This window comes from Halictus rubicundus, unplaced genomic scaffold (assembly GCF_050948215.1).
Source record: "Halictus rubicundus isolate RS-2024b unplaced genomic scaffold, iyHalRubi1_principal scaffold0253, whole genome shotgun sequence".
Taxonomy (NCBI): Eukaryota; Metazoa; Arthropoda; class Insecta; order Hymenoptera; family Halictidae; genus Halictus; species Halictus rubicundus.
Window position 1 is genome coordinate 66101 of NW_027488794.1, and position 6610 is coordinate 72710.

The window sequence follows — 6610 nt, forward strand, 5'->3', positions numbered from 1 at the left end:
TATCCTATCCTCTATCCTATCCTATCCTCTATCCTATCCTATCCTTTATCCTATCCTATCCTCTATCCTATCCTATCCTCTATCCTATCCTATCCTCTATCCTATCCTATCCTCTATCCTATCATATCCTTTATCCTATCCTATCCTCTATCCTATCCTATCCTCTACCCTATCCTATCCTCTACCCTATGCTATCCTATCCTCTATGCTATTCTATAATCTATCCTATCCTATCCTCTATCCTATCCTATCCTCTATCCTATCCTATCCTCTATCCTATCCTATCCTCTATCCTATCCTATCCTCTATCCTATCCTATCCTCTATCCTATCCTATCCTCTATCCTATCCTATCCTCTATCCTATCCTATCCTCTATCCTATCCTATCCTCTATCCTATCCTATCCTCTATCCTATCCTATCCTCTATCCTATCCTATCCTCTATCCTATCCTATCCTCTATCGTCTGCTATCTTCAATACAATCCAATCCCCTATCCTATCCTCTATCCTATCCTATCCTGTATCCTATCCTATCCTATCCTATCCTCTATCCTATCCTCTCCGCTATCCTATCCTATCCTCTATCCGATCCTATTGTCTATCCAATCCTATACTCTCCTCTATCGTATCCTATTCTCTATCCTATCCAATCCTATATCGTATCCTCTATCCTATCCTATCCTCTATCCTATCCTATCCTGTATCCTATCCTATCCTCTATCCTATCCTATCCTCTATCCTATCCTATCATCTATGCTATCCTATCCTCTATCCTATCCTATCCTCTATCCTATCCTATCCTCTATTCTATCCTCTCTTCTATCCTATCCTATTCTCTATCCTATCCTATCCTCTATCCTATCCTTTCCGCTATCCTATCCTATCCTCTATAATATCGTATCCTCTGTCCTATCCTTCCTCTATCCTATAATATCATATATCCTATCCTATTCTCTATCCTATCCTATCCTATCATCTATCGTATCCTATCCTCTATCGTATCCTATCCTCTATCCTATCCAATCCTATATCCTATACTCTATCATATCCTATCCTCTATCCTATCCTATCCTCTATCCGACCATATCCTCTATCCTATCCTATACTCTGTCCTATCCTTTCCGCTATCCTATCCTATCCTCTATAATATCGTATCCTCTGTCCTATCCTTCCTCTATCCTATAATATCATATATCCTATCCTATTCTCTATCCTATCCTATCCTATCATCTATCGTATCCTATCCTCTATCGTATCCTATCCTCTATCCTATCCAATCCTATATCCTATACTCTATCATATCCTATCCTCTATCCTATCCTATCCTCTATCCGACCCTATCCTCTATCCTATCCTATACTCTGTCCTATCCTTTCCACTATCCTACCTTATGCTCTATCCTATCCTATCCTCCATCCTATCCTATCCTCTATCCTATAATATCATCTATCCTATCCTATTCTCTATCCTATCCTATACTCTATCCTATCCTATCCTCTATCGTATCCTATTCTCTTCCTATCCAATCCTATATCGTATCCTCTATCCTATCCTATCCTCTATCCTATCCTATCCTGTATCCTATGCTATCCTCTATCCTATCCTATCCTCTATCCTATCCTATCCTCTATCCTATCCTATCCTCTATCCTATCCTATCCTTTATCCTATCCTATCCTCTATCCTATCCTATCCTCTATCCTATACTTTCCGCTATCCTATCCTATTCTCTATAATATCGTATCCTCTGTCCTATCCTTGCTCTATCCTATAATATCATATATCCTATTATATCCTCTATCCTATCCAATCCCCTATCCTATCCTCTATCCTATTATATCCTCTATCCTATCCAATCCCCTATCCTATCCTCTATCCAAACCTATCCTCTACCCTATCCTATCCTCTATCCTATCCTATCCTATCCTCTACCCTATCCTATCCTCTATCCTCCATCCTCTATCCTATCCTATCCTCTTTCCTATCCTATCCTCTATCCTATCCAATCCCCTATCCTATCCTCTATCCTATCCAATCCCCTATCCTATCCTCTATCCTATCCTATCCTCTATAATATCGTATCCTCTATCCTATCCTATCCTCTATCCTATCCTATCCCCTATCCTATCCTATCCTCTATCCTATCCTATCCTCAATCCTATCCTATCATCTATCGTCTGCTCTGTCGTATCATATCCACTATCCTATCCTATCCTCAATCCTATCCTCTCCCCTATCCTATCCTGTCCTCTATCCTACACTATCCTCTATCGTATCCTATACTCTATCCTATCCTATCCTCTATCCTATCCTATCCTCTATCCTATAATATCATCTATCCTATACTATTCTCTAACCTATCCTCTTCCCTATCCTATCCTCTATCGAATCCTGTCCTCTATGCTATCCAATCCCCTATCCTATCCTCTATCCGTTCCTATCCTCTATCCTATCATATCCTCTATCCTATAATATCGTCTATCCTATACTATTCTCTATACTATCCTATCCTCTATCCTATACTATCCTCTATCGTATCCTATCCTCTATCCGTTCCTATCCTCTATCCTATCCTATTCTCTATCCTATCCTATCCTCAATCCTATCCTATCCTCTATCCTATACTATCATCTATCCTATCCTATCCTATCCTCTATCCTATACTATCATCTATCCTATCCTGTATCCTATCCAATCCTGTACCCTATCCTCTATCCTATCCTATCCTCAATCCTATCCTATCCTCTACCCTATCCTATACTCTATCCTATAATATCATCTATCCTATCCTATTCTCCATCCTATCCTATCCTCTATCCTATCCTATCTTCTATCCTATCCTATCCTCTATCCTATCCTATCCTTTCTCCTATCCTATCCTCTATCCTATCCTATCCTCTTATCCTATCCTATCCTCTATCCTATCCTATCCTCTATCCTATCCTATCCTCTATCCTATCCGATCCTCTATCCTATCCGATCCACTATAATATCGTATCCTCTATCATATCCTATTCTCTTTCCTATAATATCATCTATCCTATCCTATTCTCTATCCTATCCTATACTCTATCCTATCCTATCCTCTATCCCATCCTATTCTCTATCCAATCCTATCCTATCCTCTATCGTATCCTATTCTCTATCCTATCCAATCCTATATCGTATCCTCTATCCTATCCTATCCACTATCCTATCCTATTCTGTATCCTATGCTATCCTCTATCCTATCCTATCCTGTATCCTATCCTATCCTCTATCCTATCCTATCCTCTATCCTATCCTATCCTTTATCCTATCCTATCCTCTATCCTATCCTATCCTCTATCCTATCCTATCCTCTATCCTATCCTATCCTCTATCCTATCATATCCTTTATCCTATCCTATCCTCTATCCTATCCTATCCTCTACCCTATCCTATCCTCTACCCTATGCTATCCTATCCTCTATGCTATTCTATAATCTATCCTATCCTATCCTCTATCCTATCCTATCCTCTATCCTATCCTATCCTCTATCCTATCCTATCCTCTATCCTATCCTATCCTATCCTCTATCCTATCCTATCCTCTATCCTATCCTATCCTCTATCCTATCCTATCCTCTATCGTCTGCTATCTTCAATACAATCCAATCCCCTATCCTATCCTCTATCCTATCCTATCCTGTATCCTATCCTATCCTATCCTATCCTCTATCCTATCCTCTCCGCTATCCTATCCTATCCTCTATCCTATCCTATCCTCTATCCTATTATATCCTCTATTCTATCCAATCCCCTATCCTATCCTCTATCCTATCCCATCCCCTATCCTATCCTCTATCCTATCCTATCCTCTATCCTATCCTATCCTCTATTCTATCCTCTCTTCTATCCTATCCTATTCTCTATCCTATCCTATCCTCTATCCTATCCTTTCCGCTATCCTATCCTATCCTCTATAATATCGTATCCTCTGTCCTATCCTTGCTCTATCCTATAATATCATCTATCCTATCCTATTCTCTATCCTATCCTATACTCTATCCTATCCTATCCTCTATCCCATCCTATTCTCTATCCAATCCTATCCTATCCTCTATCGTATCCTATTCTCTATCCTATCCAATCCTATATCGTATCCTCTATCCTATCCTATCCACTATCCTATCCTATTCTGTATCCTATGCTATCCTCTATCCTATCCTATCCTTTATCCTATCCTATCCTCTATCCTATCCTATCCTCTATCCTATCCTATCCTTTATCCTATCCTATCCTCTATCCTATCCTATCCTCTATCCTATCCTATCCTCTATCCTATCCTATCCTCTATCCTATCATATCCTTTATCCTATCCTATCCTCTATCCTATCCTATCCTCTACCCTATCCTATCCTCTACCCTATGCTATCCTATCCTCAATGCTATTCTATAATCTATCCTATCCTATCCTCTATCCTATCCTATCCTCTATCCTATCCTGTATCCTAGCCTATCCTGTATCCTGTCCTATCCTCTATCCTATCCTATCCTCTATCCTATCCTATCCTCTATCCTATCTTATCCTCTATACTATCCTATTCTCTATCCCATCCTATTCTCTATCCAATCCTATTCTATCCTCTATCCTTTCCTATCCTCTATCCTATCCAATCCTATATCGTATCCTCTATGCTATCCAATCCTCTATCCTATCGTATCCTGTATCCTATCATATCCTCTATCCTATCCTAACCTCTATCCTATCCTATCCTCTATCCTATCCTATCCTGTATCCTATCCTATCCACTATCCTATCCTATCCTCTATCCGATCCTATCCTATATCCTATCCTATCCTCTCTCCTATCCTATCCTGTATCACATCCTATCCTCTATACTATCCTATCCTCTATCCTATCCTATCCTCTATCCTATCCTATCCTCTATCCTATCCTATCCTCTATCCTATCCTATCCTCTTATCCTATCCTATCCTCTATCCTATCCTATCCTATCCTCTATCCTATCCTATCCTCTATCCTATCCTTTCCACTATCCTACCTTATGCTCTATCCTATCCTATCCTCCATCCTATCCTATCCTCTATCCTATAATATCATCTATCCTATCCTATTCTCCATCCTATCCTATCCTCTATCCTATCCTATCTTCTATCCTATCCTATCCTCTATCCTATCCTATCCTTTCTCCTATCCTATCCTCTATCCTATCCTATCCTCTTATCCTATCCTATCCTCTATCCTATCCTATCCTCTATCCTATCCTATCCTCTATCCTATCCGATCCTCTATCCTATCCGATCCACTATAATATCGTATCCTCTATCATATCCTATTCTCTTTCCTATAATATCATCTATCCTATCCTATTCTCTATCCTATCCTATACTCTATCCTATCCTATCCTCTATCCCATCCTATTCTCTATCCAATCCTATCCTATCCTCTATCGTATCCTATTCTCTATCCTATCCAATCCTATATCGTATCCTCTATCCTATCCTATCCACTATCCTATCCTATTCTGTATCCTATGCTATCCTCTATCCTATCCTATCCTTTATCCTATCCTATCCTCTATCCTATCCTATCCTCTATCCTATCCTATCCTTTATCCTATCCTATCCTCTATCCTATCCTATCCTCTATCCTATCCTATCCTATCCTCTATCCTATCATATCCTTTATCCTATCCTATCCTCTATCCTATCCTATCCTCTACCCTATCCTATCCTCTACCCTATGCTATCCTATCCTCAATGCTATTCTATAATCTATCCTATCCTATCCTCTATCCTATCCTATCCTCTATCCTATCCTGTATCCTAGCCTATCCTGTATCCTGTCCTATCCTCTATCCTATCCTATCCTCTATCCTATCCTATCCTCTATCCTATCTTATCCTCTATACTATCCTATTCTCTATCCCATCCTATTCTCTATCCAATCCTATTCTATCCTCTATCCTTTCCTATCCTCTATCCTATCCAATCCTATATCGTATCCTCTATGCTATCCAATCCTCTATCCTATCGTATCCTGTATCCTATCATATCCTCTATCCTATCCTAACCTCTATCCTATCCTATCCTCTATCCTATCCTATCCTGTATCCTATCCTATCCACTATCCTATCCTATCCTCTATCCGATCCTATCCTATATCCTATCCTATCCTCTCTCCTATCCTATCCTGTATCACATCCTATCCTCTATACTATCCTATCCTCTATCCTATCCTATCCTCTATCCTATCCTATCCTCTATCCTATCCTATCCTCTATCCTATCCTATCCTCTTATCCTATCCTATCCTCTATCCTATCCTATCCTATCCTCTATCCTATCCTATCCTCTATCCTATCCTTTCCACTATCCTACCTTATGCTCTATCCTATCCTATCCTCCATCCTATCCTATCCTCTATCCTATAATATCATCTATCCTATCCTATTCTCCATCCTATCCTATCCTCTATCCTATCCTATCTTCTATCCTATCCTATCCTCTATCCTATCCTATCCTTTCTCCTATCCTATCCTCTATCCTATCCTATCCTCTTATCCTATCCTATCCTCTATCCTATCCTATCCTCTATCCTATCCTATCCTCTATCCTATCCGATCC